General features: G+C 39.2%; 1 protein-coding gene across 3 annotated transcripts in view; it reads left to right on the top strand.

Moving 5' to 3' along the window:
- Positions 1-6,352: 6,352 nt before the first annotated feature.
- Dcaf6 (DDB1 and CUL4 associated factor 6) overlaps positions 6,353-13,830 on the top strand; it is a 120,504-nt gene continuing 113,026 nt past the window's right edge. For all 3 annotated transcript variants that reach the window (XM_033765670.1, XM_033765669.1, XM_033765671.1), the window contains exon 1: positions 6,353-6,414. The gene's annotated coding sequence lies outside the window, so the exon portion shown is untranslated. The remainder of the gene's footprint in view (positions 6,415-13,830) is intronic.

The following is a 13,830-nucleotide window of genomic DNA, read 5'->3' as shown; positions in this document are numbered from 1 at the left end:
CTCTCTTCCCTCTCTTCCCTCCTCTTCCCTCCTCTTCCCTCTCTTCCCTCTCTCTCTCTCCCACAATTGCTCCGTAGGAAATGTAACTGACATGGCTGTTCTTTTTGTCCTGGACTTAAGTATACAATTGGCCCAGTATTTGAAGAGGTTAAAAGAGATCCATGGGCAAGTGGAGCAATGATCAGGCTTAGGTGCTGCCTTTTCAGCAAGCTGTGAGAACAGATAAGCAACTGTGTTTGTGAACTACAAACACATCTGCCCCAGCCTGAGCATAAAAAGCAATACGGGTGTCACTTGTGCCCTCTAGGCCTTGTGTGAAAGTGACTGACTCATTCTAACCAGAAACGTAGAGGGAAGGAATTCTGAGAAACAGTTTAAAAGTCGCGCAGAGTTCACTCACCTTGGAATCACTACACTTAATTAACTCTTTTGCTTGTTGTTTAGTGTAAGGTTAGTGGGAGGGATGAGCGGGAATTTCCTGCCTTTCCCTTAGAGGTAGGCAGTTTATTCTCCTTCTGGGTGCTCTGCTTTTTCCTGAAACAGGAGTGAGTAAGTGAGTTTTGTTTCCCTCAGTGGCTTGAGGCTTTTTCTTCCTGTGAGAGAATGGCTAAAGAAGGAGTGGAGCTTTATTCCTGGCCCTGTGAGGCAGAGTTTCTGTCATGTTTCCTGCTCTGTTTTCACAGTCTCTTACGAGAACTTGGTGGAAGGAAGCTCATGGGAAAGAGCTGTTGACCGAGTGTAGCCTACTCTTCTCTAGGGTTCCCATGGACCCCAAACTGTCCGTGTAGCCCACGCAGACCTGTAGCACCCATTTACATTTTCATCATTTCTTCTTACATACTAAAGGGGCAGTTATCTCCTGGTCCTGTGCAGTGTGAAAGAGGAAGCAGTTCTGTGTCCCATTGCACCGTAGAGGCTTGTTACCCGTGGTATTCATTCCTCCTGGTTACCTGGTAAGATGCTCAGGGAACCAAAAAGGATTATTTTTTAAGGAGATAGCAGTTAGCTATGACAGATATGACTATGACATCGTGAAAAATGTGCGTTTCTGGAGGCTGTTGGATTTACTGATCACTTGTGATTTCTAAAAATAAGACTAATGGAGAGGAGGGGGCAAAAGGGACTCCTGTGAAAGTTTCGTGACCCTCTCGGATTTATGATGTCAAAATCCTGATCCTCTAAGGTGATAGCATTGAGGTGGGAGCATTAGGGAAGTGATCAGATCATGAAGGTAGAGCTTTCCTTAACAGAATTGGTGCCCTTATAAGATATCTGATGAGCTTGTTTGCCTCTTCTACCATGTAAAGAAGGTGCAGCGAGAAGGTGTAACTGACCCTCACTAGGCATCAGATCTGCCCATGCTTGATCTTGGACTTTCCAGCCTCTGGTATTATTTGAAATGCATTTCTGTTATTTGTAGGCTACTCTGTCTTAGGACATTGCAGCAGCCTGAATGGACTGAGACAGGGCCAATGAACTGAGAAGAAGGCCTTACCCTGAGCCAGGAAAGACAGCATATGTAGATGACTAGGACGTTTGTTGTTAAAAGTGGCTCGAAGAGCTTTTGTGATAAAAACAGTGTGGTACGGGCAAAGAAATGGAACTGAAGATCAGTGGAACAGATTAGAAGATGCACAAAGAACCTCAAGCACACTTGGCCACCTCATCTTTGACAATGGGGCCAAACAAGTTCACTGGAAGAAAGACAGCCTCTTTAATAATTGGTACTGGAAAAACTGGCTTTCCACATGCTGAAGACTAAAACTAGAACCATGTCTCTCACCATGTACTAAACTAAAATCAAAATGGATCAAAAAATCTAAATTTTAAAACAGAAACACTAAATCTGCTGGAAGAGAGAATAGGCAGAACACTTGTAGGAGCAGACAAAGACTTCATGAACAAATCCCAGACCATTGGATTACAAAGAATCAACCATTGGGATTTCATCTTATTAAAAAGCTTTTGCACAGCAAAAGACACCACAACAGAGTGGAAAGATAAACCCACATGGTGGGAAAACATTTTAGCCAGCTGTTCCTCAGACAAAGGACTGATAGCTAGAATACATAAAAACTTGAAAAAAGTCAACAAATTTAAAGACCCAATTCAAAAAAGGGCATCTGAGATGAACAGACACTTCTCAGATGAAGAAGTAGAAATATTAGATAAATACATGAAAAAATATTCAATATCACTGGTCATTCAAGAGATGAAATTAATGCTGAGATTCCATCTCATTGTAGAGAGAATGGCTGCTATCAAGAAATCAACCAACAACAAATGCTGGTGGGGCTGTGGGGAAAGAGGAACCCTGCTCTACTGTTGGTGGGAGTGCAGACTGGTGCCACCACTGAAGTGTGGAGATTGTTCAGAAAACTAGGATTAGGTCCCATTAGACCCAGCTATCTTCCTGCTCGATATCTTCCCAAGAGGCAAAAGCATCATACCACAGCGATATATGTGCACCCATGTTTGTAGCGGCACAGTTTGTAACAGCTAAAACTTGGTAACAGCTCAAATGCCCATCGGTTGATGAATGGATTAAAAAAAAAAGGTGTGTTTTTTTAAAAAATGTAATGGAGTACTTTTTAAGCCATAAAGAAGAATGAACTTGGGACATTTCTAGGTAAATGGATGCACTTTGAGAACATACTCTTAAGTGAAATATATTGAACACGTATAAATATCGCTTTGTCTCTAGTGTGACAAACTAAAAGTGAAAATAAAAACCAAAAAAAAAAAATGAAATAGGAAGAAATTGTTCAAAATTATACAGAATGTGAGATACTTTGTCAGTACTTAAAATGTTTTATACAAACTAGGAAATGAGCTGAGAGATAAGATTAGCATATTAAAATATATTCTTTTAAGATGGTACGAGGTGTATTTACCGTGGTTATTCTCTAACAATTTTTGTTATGAAAAATTATTTTTTCATGGAACAGCCTTTTTTAAATATCTACTTGTCTTACATTAAAATAAAAAATTACAGTGGCTCAAAGGACAATACTCAAAATTGAATTAAAAATTTTGTTAAAGTGCATTTCTAACTCTGTGTCTTAGTTTCACCAGCTTTCTTCTTTTCACATAGTTGTCTTAACTCCTTTGATGAATACATACATTTAAAAAAAAAATCTTTGTTTTCAGACTGTATTAGTTTAAAACCTATGGCGCATGCGCCACAGCGGGCATGCAGCGCTCTTTCCGCGTGAGCCATGTGTATGAGTTGGTTTTTTCTAAACTAAAATGTCAGCGTTCAGGTTTAATTGCAGTGTTGGCACTTGCAACAAATGTGGGTTTGGGTTGCAGTTTGGGCATTGGCCTCTAAAAGGTTTACCATCACTGGCTTAGAACAATCCCTCATGTATATGGGGAGAGAACTAAGTGTCTGGGCACCTGTAGAAGTTTTGCATTTGCTGATTTTCCCCTCCTGGTAAATCTGTGAAGTACATGGTATCGTACCTACTTTTACAGATATAAAACTGAAGCTCTGAGAGATTGTTTTGCCCAGCCTAAGTATCATATGTTCCAAGGTAGATATTTAGGTCTATGTGTAACATTTCTTTTCCCAAGTATCTAATAATGTAGTATGGGAGATACATATGAATAAATTACAAAGCTGTTTAGTAGGTTATGCAACCATTAAGATGAGCAAGAGCTCTGTGTTTATTGTCATTGAAAGATACTTATTGAGAGAAGTACAGATTAGAGAACAGAATGGAGGTTGCTATCCCATTTATTCACTAATTCAGCAAATATATTTGAATACTTTGAGCTAGGGTTCTATCAGTTGGGCTATTTGAATAAACGAGTCCCTCCTCTCATGGATCTTGTAGTCTAGGTTGTCAGGGCACAGGTGGGATTTTAAGAGGGACGTTGGGAATAAAGTCACAGAACTGAGTTCATTCATAACAGATGTATAATTGTTGGGAGAGGACCCTCCCTTTCATTTCTGCATATCCTGTGAGCAGAGACACTTAGCTGCTTTATTTGGAACTCTCTTCAGTGAACCTGGTGAGCAGTTTGGAAAATGTACTGTATCCAGGGGCAGAGGATAAGCTTGTTCATTGTCTGGTACAATAAAAGTAGTACCTTCTGAGCTGGGCCTGGTGGGTGGCTCGGGTCTATAGTCCCAGCACTCGGGAGGCTGAGGCAGAAGGATCGCCATGAGTTCAAGGCCAACCTAGGCTACATAGTGACTTTAGGGTCAGCCTGACCTACATAGTGAGACCGTATTATCTCAAAAAAAAAAAAAAATGTCGTCTAGACAAAGATTAGGCAAATTTTCTTGATAGAAAGTTTGGAATCCCGTATCTTGGGGTTCCTCAAACCCTCTCACAGCATTCAGGCCTCAGATACCACACCTACTCAGGAGGTGAAAGGAACCACCGTAACCCGAAGCATGCACTGCTTGTGTGCTGAGGGTGGTAAAATCTTTTGCCTCTGACATCAGTCTTATGTCTTCTGCCAGCATCCAAGAAATGATGGCAGACTAATTGGCTGTCTTGCAAATAGGCCAGACCTGCCAGTTTTTAATAGCATTTGGTTAGGAGTTTACTTTTGAAGAGCTCAGCTTTTTAAACTCAACACTTTGTATTTATGGTGTCTTTTAGCTTCCAGGGCACACTCTGTGGGGTGTCTGTAGGGCACAGTTTCATCTCTGAAGTTACATCAGAATGTCATTCAGGACCTGCTTGACTCTGCCACATCTCGGTACCTGTTCACAGGCACACATTTCACCCCGAGAGTCCTCGCTAGAGCAGCTCACTTTATCTTCTCTTCTTTTGTGTCCTGCCATTTTCTCTAGATCTGAATTTTCAAGCCCAGATTTTAAAAAATTGGAAACAAAGTTTATCATATTTTAGCATTTCAATGAGTTCTGATTGCTGTCATATTGTTAACTTTAACATTTTATTAACTCTTAATTTATAACTCAGTGGGATTACCAAGCCTGCCTTTGGCCAAAAGAAAATGGATTTTTAAAAAAATCTCATATAGCTCATAACTTTTTAGAACTGAAAATAGAATATGAAAGTTTGTTATACAAAGTACTCTCTAGCTTATGAAAACATTTCACTGAATTTTAGGTGGTTTTAGTCCAATAAATTTAGGAATCATTGGGGATTTTCCTCTCCAAGTTTCTTTTTGTAACCTATGTGTTTATTATCCTTTCTGTAGTCACCTTACCAGTTATGAATAAGAGGGAATAAAATTTAGCTCCAGGGGATTTTGATCTTTACACTCAACAGCAAGGAAATGTAATAAAGAAGTTTGTCCTTTGTGACAGTATGGAGAGCATAAAATTACACTTGAGAGCTCAACAACCTGATGACTTACTTGTTGCTCTTTGTTATAAATTTGGAAGCCTTTCGTCACAGATTCTGAATAAACATGCTTTCTGGTGTATCTTTGGTAAAGATTCATTTCTTGGAGATACTTCTTTTTTTCAAAAAAGGCATTTTTGTTTGTTTGTTTGTTTTGAGACAGGGTCTCACTATGCAGTTGAGATTGACCTGGAACTCACTATGTAGTCCAGGCTGGTCTCGAACTCACAGCGATCCTCCTGCTTCAGCCTCCCAAGTGCTAGAATTACAGGCATGTGCCATCACGCCCAGCCCAAAAAAGGCATTTTAACCTATTTTTACACTATTGTAACTACTTTGCTACTGATGACATTTAGGCTGATGGTATTTCGTCATTGTAAAGTTAACTAAAATTAAGATGTGTTTAAAAATCAGTGGCATTGTATTATCGTTGTTTGGCATCCTGTTTAAAGTTGAAAACCTTGCTGGGCTTGGTGGTGCACGCCAGTAATCGCAGCACTGGGGAGGCTGAGGCAGGATTGCTGCAAGTTCGAGGCCAGCCTGGCCTGTATCAAGGCCCGCCTAAACTACGTAGTGAGGACCCGTATCCCCAGTCGAAAACCTTGCTCTACCGTTGCCTTCTATCCCCTTTTCCCACTTCAGTGTTTTCCTTAACTGACATGTTGCTTATTGTTTTTACCCTTTTTTGCGATCTTTTTCTGTTTTTATCATGGTATTTCTAGCTTCTAGAACATTACCTGGAACAGTGTGAGTACTAAATAAGTATTTGTGGAATGAATGCAGAAAAGATAGGAGTGGTCCAGACACCACGCCATGCTCCTTTTGCCCTTGCATCAGGAGGTGGTGCTGTTGGCGAAACTAGGATTTGTAGGTGAATTGCCCAATATCCCTCAGTTTATAAACGGTGGAGCTGAGTTAGAACTTTAATCTACCTTATACCACATCCTAGCTCTTAACTTCAGTGTGATACATTTCTGAACATTAGATTGTGTGGTTTATTTAGTTCTTTCTTTCTTTTTAAACAGGAAGAAAGGAGTTTATCCAAAGATTGAAACTTGAAGCAACTCTAAATGTACATGATGGCTGTGTAAGTAATGGTTAATTCTGAACCTTAAAGGGCTTTAACAGTGTGTTTAAATGTTTGATGAAATGCCGCAGTCCTCCTACAAGGCATTGTGAGTAACTTTAATAAAATGAGAATAAGGTTTTATATTAGGCATTAAAGTACATTTGAATTTAGAAAAATGTGTGCAGGGTTTTTTTTTAAAGCGTTCTAACACGAAAAGGCTTCAGTCTTGTTCGCTGTATGAAAACTGCTTTTGTGACAGTTAAGAGTGACTTGTAACTCCAGATCCTAGTGGTCACTGCTCAAACTTTAGCTATCATTTGAACATTTTTTTTTTTTTATCTTCCTGCTAATACCACATTCTCTTGCTTTTCTTCTTTTCCCAGTGACTGGCTCTTCTCTGTCTTCTTAGGTGACTCTTACACTTCTTACCTTCAATTGTTGGGTGGACAAAGGCTCTGCCCTGGGCCCTTCTATTCCTTTCTCTTCAGTAACGAGTGAGCCGGTCCAGTCCCCTGGCTAAAAGTGATGTGACTTTCATCTTTCACAAAACGCCTCTTTATACATCCATTTCTTCTCAACATTTTCAGTTGTGGATCACATATGGTGCTCTGAATTTATTAACAGGTCCTAAACAGGACCCCTTTCTGTTTCATTTTTATTATGGAAATGTCAGACGTTCATTTCATTGCCCTGATTTAGTAATTATCATGATTTTGTCACATTTTCTTCTCTATTTCCATTTTCTTTTTCTATTATATGTTGTTAGTGCCTGTAAATTTTACAGATTAAATTTCATTATATTTTCTATGAATATAGCATTTTGATCATATCCATCCTCCCATTACTTTCTACTAACTCCTACTTCCCCTTCCTTTTACTCCCTATCTTGTCTAATGATAATTTCCTTCCACTTTCATGCCATCTTTTTAAAAAATTTCACATATTAAGGAAAAAAATGAATACTCGAGTTTTTGAGTCTGACTTATGTCACTCAACTCCATTTCTTGCAAGTGACATAATTTTATTCTTTTATTGTGTGTGTGTGTGTGTGACTGGGGATTAAATTCGGGGCTTTCCCATTGTGCTAGATCACCAGCAAGACAGGGTCTTGCTAAGTTACCCAGGCTGTGCTCAAACTGTGACCCTCCTGCTTCAGCCTCCCAGGGTACTGGGATTGCACATCCATGCTTCTGTGCCTGGCCAATTTTATTCTTATTTATGGCTGAATCATACTCTATTCTGTATATGCCTCATTTTATTTATACATTTATCTATTGATGGGCCCCTAAGCTAGTTCTATATATTGGCTATTCTGAATTGTGCCACAGTAAACGTGGATATGTTGATATTCCTATAATATGCCAACTTTTTTAGGGTAATATCAAGTAGTAGTGTAGCTGAGTTGTATGGTTTGAAGAGCCTCCATACTGATTTACATTTCCATCAGCAGTGTGGAGGAGTGTCTCTGCTTGTCCCCACCAGCATTATCATTTTTGTGTTCTTGGTGATGACCGTTCTGATGGGGATGATATGGAATCTCATGTAGTGTTCAGTTGCATTTCCCGAATGCAGCATATGTAGAACTTTTAAAAAATACAACTTCTTTTGAGAATTATCTGTTCATTTGCCCATTTATTGCTTTAGTATTTGTTTTCTTGGTGGTGTTAAGTTCTTTATTTACTCTAGATATTAATCCTCTGTTGGAATAGAAGCTGGTAAAGATTTTCTTCCATTCTGCAGCTGGTTTTTTTTGCTTTGCAGAATTTTTCTAATTTGCTGTAGTTCCACATAATGATTCTTGTTATTATTTCCTGTGTTATTGAAGTCCCATTTAGGAAGTTTTCTATGCCTTGGCTTCAAGTGTTTCCCCTATGTTTTCTTGTAGCACTTTCACAGTTTTAGGTCTCATACTTAGGTCTTTGATCCATTTTGAATTGACTTCTTTTTCTTCCTGAACTGGGGACCAAACTCAGAACCTTGTGCCTGTGAGGCAGGTACTGTGCCACTGAGCTAAATCCCTGGCCTTGAATTGATTTTTGTATGGAGTAGATGACAGGGATCTAGTTTCACTATTCTGTGTATGGATATCCAGTTTCCATGGCACCATTTCCCATTTGTTAAAGAGGCTGTCTTCTCCATGAATGAATTTATTAAGAATAAGAGGGTATAGTTGGGTCGTTATTGTTTTGTTTTGTTTTTCCTTGTATTAGGCACATTTCATTGATTTTCTTTCACAATCCTTCTACAAAAGAGCAGAGCTAAAAACCAAGGCCCTGGTAAACACTGAGAACCTTCTCTACCCTCATGTCCCCAGATGTGTCCCCACAGGGGTGGCAGACCCCAAAGGGAAGGTCAGCCTGTAACCCTGGGGAAGGCTGTGTTAGGAGGTGCCAAGAACCAGCAGGAGCTTAGAGCCCCAGAGGGCCAGGGCCAGAGCATGGTCTGGGAAGGGCACATCCTCCTCTGGCCTGGTGGCCCCCAGGAACAATGCTGAGTGCAGCATGTGACGGCCATGGGCCAGTTGCATGTTCTCAGCCAGGAGAGAGGTTGTTTGTTTGTATGTTTTTTTATTCTATTCCATTTGTCTGTGTGTCTGTTTTTGTGTCAGTCCGGTGCTGACTTTGTGACTGTGGCTTTGTAGTGTAGTTGGAAATTAGGTATTGTGGTGCCTCTATCCTTGCTCTTTTTACTGAGGATTGCTTTGGCTATTTGTGCCTTGTGTTTCCATATGAATTTTAGTATTTTTTTTTCTGTAAAAAATGTCACTGGAATCTTAATGGGGACATTGAATCTGTAGATTGTTTTTGGTAACATGGCCATTTTAATGATATTACCTCTGTCAATTTGTGAATATGGGAGGTTGTCTTCAGTTTCTTTGTTTAGTGTTACATAATTTTCATCGCAGAGTTCTAGTATATGTGCTGCTGAAGTGAGCACCATCATAGAGTTCTTTTACCTCTTCAATAGGGTTGATTCCTAGGGATTTATTTTTTGAAGCTGTTATGACTGGAATTGTTTTCCTGATTTCTTTTTCAGTGAGTTCCTATCAGTGTATAGAAAAACAATATATTGATTTTTTGATGTTGACTTTGTATCTTACTACCTAGCAAAATTTGTGTTATCAAGTCTAAAATCCTTTCAGTGTTGTCCTTAGAGTTTTCTAGGTATAGGATTATAGTAAGTCCCTTACTTAGGAACATTTGAGTTGTGAACTTTACATAATACTGTATAAGATTCACATTATGGTTGTTCTATGACTTTATCCCTGGAGAGGCTCAGTCTCAAGAAGACCCCTGTCCATAAATGGCTCTGTATGATATTACTGCTCAAAGATATGGTGAGCAACTGCAGTGGTTTCTTGTCCAGAGGTAACCTGCTGGGTGAGGAGTCACTTTCAGAGACAATCCCCAGAGTGGATTTACAGCTTGCAGAACTGTGGGTTTTTCCTGGGGCTGGTGCTCTGGTCCTTTGGCCTCTGCCAGGCCCATGGAGATCATGGTTATTTTTAAAGACTGCTTCCTCCTTTTCTCTCTGGTGCTTGTCTGTTTTTTCCATGCTCTTTAGCATTCCTGTCATCTCTGTGTTGATTCCTGGAACACTGCTTTTCTTCTTCCTTGCTGAGTGTGTTTCCCAGCTAGCTTGATTCCATATTATAGAGAGACCGAAACTGCTGTCTCTGCCTCCTCTGCTTTTTTTTTTTTTTTGGTGCCAGGGATCGTTCGAACTCGACCTTGTGCTTGCAAGGCAGGTTACAGTACCACTGAGCTAAATCCCCAGCCTGTGCTGAAAGTATTTTGAAGCAAGTCTGAGATATCATATCACTTTACCCCATACATGTAGGCCTAAAAGCAGTAGACACTTTTATATAACTAAAAGGCCACTATGCAATTTACTAAGAGCCAACCGTTGTGTTTTTTTTTTGTTTGTTTTTTTTTTTGGAACTGGGGATCAAACTCGAGCCCTTGCGTGGTAGACGTTGGAACCACTGAGCTAAATCCCCAGCCTCACCAGTGTGTTTTTGGTATCATGTAATATTCAGTTCACAATCAGATTTCTCTCATCCTTCTATAGTTTGTTCAAAAGATGATCCAGGCTAACACCACACCTTCAGTACTGTGCTTCTTAAATTTCTATTCATCTGGAGCAATTTCCCTCATTTTTTTTTGTATCCTGCCAATGAATTATTACAGAAACTGGGTCAGTTTTTCTGGAGGAGTGATGGCGAATCTGTTTGCCCCCGCTGTCCTAGAGAGTGTTTCATATGCTGGATTTATTGGTTATTTTCTTGTGATTTCACTCAGTTCCTGCTAGAGGTTTGATTAGATTCTCATTCAAATTTCTTGGCAGAAATATTTACAGGTCATACCATGTGCCTTATGTTGTATACGGATGCTCTGTGTTTTATTGTTCTACTTTTTCTGATGCTAAACTTTATCATAGGATTTGAGTTGTCAAAACAAATACTTGATTTTTCCCCCTAAATTTGCAACTTCTTATATTTGAGTAAATAGGACTGCCATTCATCCATGTATTTTAGCTGAAAATTTTCAAGTTATCCTTGGTAATCTCTCTTTCCCTAATCTTCCACACTCAGTCTCTCCAGGAAAAAATGCTACCTCTAAATCTTATCTGCAGTCCATCCACTTGTTTTGTATGCTGCCATCTAACTCAAGCTATCTAATCATCATCTCCCCCTCTTCTTCCTCCTCCTTGTTTGTTTTTCTGGGTAGTTAAACCCTTGTGTAGTAAGTAGGCAAGTGCTGCACCACTGAGCCACAACCTCAGACCTAAGCTGTCCTCCTTTTGTGCTTGTGATACTGCAGTATCCTCTTTGGTCTCTATTATTGCACTGGTGTTTTCCTATATGTGTCTACCACATATATACTACATTATGTATACAGATAAAATTATGGTATTACTTTTATTTTGTTCCTTCTATTTTCTCCCATAGGGTTGTAAGGCTATGGTTGACAAAAGCAGAAGGGCTGAAAAATATCTCTGTGAAACAAACCCTATGGCCTGAGTTGGCTGGGCTGGCCTTAATACCCCTGACAGATGGACAAGTAAGGGCTGATAGTTCCGCCTAGTACCCCTCTGCCTTATATATGTCTTATACCTACAACTCACTTCCCCCATTTCTTCCGAGCTTATCTACTTCTTTCAGTAACGTATCACGGCTGCTTTCTTTGACCATAGCCAGATCTTTATCAGTATCTTTCTCTATATGCGGGACTCCTCACCCCATGGAGCTTGTTGTCTGGCATTGCAATTATATAAATGCATGTATTTGTTCATAGCTAACCCACCTGCCCCCTACCCCCTGCCCTCATACATTGGACTGAGGAAATACCTTCAGAAATGATTTTTCTCATTTAGTATCAAGAGGACTACATAGCACATACATGGCCCTTACTGATCATGTTATATGTTAGGGTTTACTCATTTATTTATTTACTTGTTTCCTTGTTTGCTTGCAGTACTGGAGATGGAACCTAGGTCTTTGTGCAGAACTACACTCCCAAATCCCACCTTGTTTTGTTTTGAGACACAGTCTCACTAAGTCATTAAGTTGCCCAAGCTGGGCTCAAATTTGCTATACTTTTGTCTTAGGCTCTCAGGGTGCTGGGATTATAGGTGTTTTCCACCAGAAAACTTTATAAACTTCTGGGACCTCAGGTCAAATCTTTCTCCATACTTACACGAGAATTTCCTAGTGATAATTGTAAATGGATTCTCTATAATGTATACTTGCCTTTATGGTATTCTCAAGTTTTTACAAGCTGTGTATTCTATATTTTCCTACCTTTAAATTTTTCTTTCAGATTTTACTGAGTATATTCTCAAGTTCCTAAATGTGAGTGGAAAATAAACTTTCCTACACATTTAAACATCTTTTTTTTTTTTTCTACTTTTCTACTTAATGATTTGGATGAGCATAGAAATCTAGTTTGGGCACTATTTTCTTTCAGTGTTTTTCCCTTTTGTTGTTGCTGTTGTTGTTTTGTGTTTGAGACAGAGTCATGCTGTATAGCCCAGGCAGATCTTGAAGTCGTCATCCTTCTGCCTCTGTCCCGAGTGCTGGTATTACAGTTGTCTGCCACTGTGTCTGACCTTCACTTGGTATTTTTTCAAGTCTCTACATAAATGCCTTCTAGAATCCAGTGTAAGCTGATAAGAGTGATGCCACTCTAGTCTAGTTTTAAAAATGCAAGATAACTTTATTTACTTTTGTGCATTAAATCTTCGTTTTATGTTTAAATTTTTCTTGACTGTGTGGAGATTTTACTTGGCTGTATATAAAGTATATAATTTGATCAGTTTAGCAAGCACATCCATGAAGTTTTATCACCACAGTCAAGGTCATGAAAATATCAGTCACCCACTTATATCAGTACACACTCTCATGTCTTACTACCCCAAACCTTAGTCAACCAATGATCTCCTTTCTATTATTGCAGATTACTTTGTTTTCTAGGGTTTTATATAAACAGAGTCATTCAGTGGGTTTTTTGGAGGGGGGGTGCAAAGGGTGAAGCCAGGGCTTTGTGCACACCAGGAGACAGGTGCTCTTCCACCTAGCTACATACTTCTAGTGCCTGTATTCTTTTCTCAGGTTTATTTATTTATTGCTTTTTAAACTCTGAGGTTTACTTAGAATAATTATTTTGGTGTTTTGTTTGTTTTAAAATAAGTTCTTGCTGTGTTGCCCAAGATAGCCTTGGTTATCATCCTTTTGCCTCAGCCTTTTCAGTAGATGAGAACACAGTTGCAAGCCACTGTACGGAGCTTGATTGCACTTAGCTTTTGGATTCATCTGTGCTGTTGAGTGTACCAGTGGTTTATTAGTTTTTATCTAAGTAACATTCATTATATGGGTATACTGTAATTTATCTGTTCACCTGTTGATGGATGTTAGGTTCATTCCAGTTAGGGACTATTACAAATAAAGTTACTATGAATATTTGTATACACTTTTTGTACATAGTGCTTTTATTCTTTTTTGATAAATACTTAGAAGTGAAATGAGTAGATCACGCTTTTTAAGAAACAAACTATTTTCCAGTTATTGTCCCATTTTATGGTACCCTCTTATCTGTGATTTCACCTCCTGTGGTTTTATTTACTCAAGATTGACTGTAATCTGAAAGTATTAAATGGGAAATTACAGAAATAAACAATTGATAGGTCAAAATGTACATCATTCTGAGGAGACCTTGTGCTGTCCCACTGTGTCCTTTGTAGGCCATGAATCATCCTTTCTCCTGAGTGTCTGTGCTGTGAAAATACCTACACGTTGGTCAGTCAGTAGCCATCTCAGTATCAGATCAGTGCTTGTGTTCAAATAACCTATGCTTTAGTAATGGTCCACAAAAGGAGAATGGTGATGCTGGCAGTTCGCATATACTAAAAAAAAAAAAAAAAAAAAAAAAAAAA

The sequence above is a fragment of the Fukomys damarensis genome, unplaced genomic scaffold (genome assembly GCF_012274545.1).
Source record: "Fukomys damarensis isolate Sample0158 unplaced genomic scaffold, DMR_v1.0_HiC HiC_scaffold_19, whole genome shotgun sequence".
Taxonomy (NCBI): domain Eukaryota; kingdom Metazoa; phylum Chordata; class Mammalia; order Rodentia; family Bathyergidae; genus Fukomys; species Fukomys damarensis.
The sequence above is the reverse complement of the archived record's forward strand: the minus strand, read 5'-3'. Positions and strand labels throughout refer to the sequence as shown.